A 1,449-nucleotide genomic window follows, 5' to 3' on the forward strand; every position below is an offset into this window, starting at 1 on the left:
TTTTTTTTTTTTTTTTCACAGATTATCTGTCTCATGTACTACTGTCAGAATATAATTAGTTTCAGCAAATATGACAATTTATGACGACAACTTTTTTTTAATGAAAATAACCTACTGCAACTATAAAGGAAAGTTAGTCTATATATGATTTACTTTTAAAACATGAACATTCAAAACATCAAAATGATGTACAGTATATAAAATAGCCATGTGAAATGAACTGAATGATTGTAAGTGGCAGACAAAAGTAGTATGTTCAACAGACTGAGACAGGAGCCAGTCAACATGAGTCACAGGAAGCATGAACGGATGGCTGCCTTTTGTTTTTAGTCTGTGACCTTTCACCCACCTCCCTAATCACTTTTGATTCCAGATCCACAATATCACCACGTACTCTCATATCCTTGTTCCATAATACTCTGGAAAACCCCATTTCAGGGTCTTTGATACTTGTGTTGTATGTTGAACTGTTTCTCAATGAGCTGGCTTCTAGAGTTAAGACAACGTGTGTCTGTCTGGTTTTTGCTGTGATCTGTAAGTGGGTTCATGTTTATGTTTTCTTTGAGGAAAATTATTGATATGTTCTGTCAGGGAACAGAGCAGAATGATTAGTCTTCCAAAACTACACAAAACACTGTAATTGATTTTACAGACGTCAAGATTTTACGCAGAACTAACGGGAAAATGCACTCAAAGCTTTAAGCAGTGCAGTAGCTCATACACAAACACATACTGCTGATTTCGTTCTTGTTCCAGGGTTTGTTTTGTTATTTGGACGGGACGTTCTTATTGGTCTGTGGAGCTGATTAAACGTATTGTAGATCACATGATGTCACGTACACTACAGCCACACAATATGCTGAGTAAAGAGCGTGACAGTGTCCCTGCACTTGCACCTTTGCTTGTCACAGGTAGTGGGAAATGTGGGAAACCACTACACTACAGCTACAGGTGCATCTCAATAAATTAGAATATCATGACAAAGTCAATTTATTTCAGTAATTCAATTCAAGTGAAACTTATATATCATATAGATTCATACCAGAGGTGGAAATGAATTTCAAGCCTTTATTTCTTTTAATTTTGATGATTATGGCTTACAGCTAACAAACCCAAATTCAGTATCTCAGATTTTAAATATTTCATATATTTCATAAGACCAATACATTTTAATACAGAATTGTCGGCCTACTCAAAAGTATGTTCATATATATGCACTCAATACTTGGTCGGGCTCCTTTTGCAGGAATTATTCCATCAATGCAGCGTGGCATGGAGGTGATCAGACTGTGGCACGGCCGAGGTGTTATGGAAGTCCAGGTTGCTTTGATAGTGGCCTTCAGGTCATCTGCATTGTTGGTTCTGGTGTCTCTCATCTTCCTCTTGACAATAGCCCATAGATTCTATGGGGTTCAGGTCAGGCGAGTTTCTGGCAATCAATCCAGTAAA

The sequence above is a fragment of the Morone saxatilis genome, unplaced genomic scaffold, assembly GCF_004916995.1.
Source record: "Morone saxatilis isolate NCDOM2014 unplaced genomic scaffold, NCSU_SB_2.0 Contig8, whole genome shotgun sequence".
Classification (NCBI taxonomy): Eukaryota; Metazoa; Chordata; class Actinopteri; family Moronidae; genus Morone; species Morone saxatilis.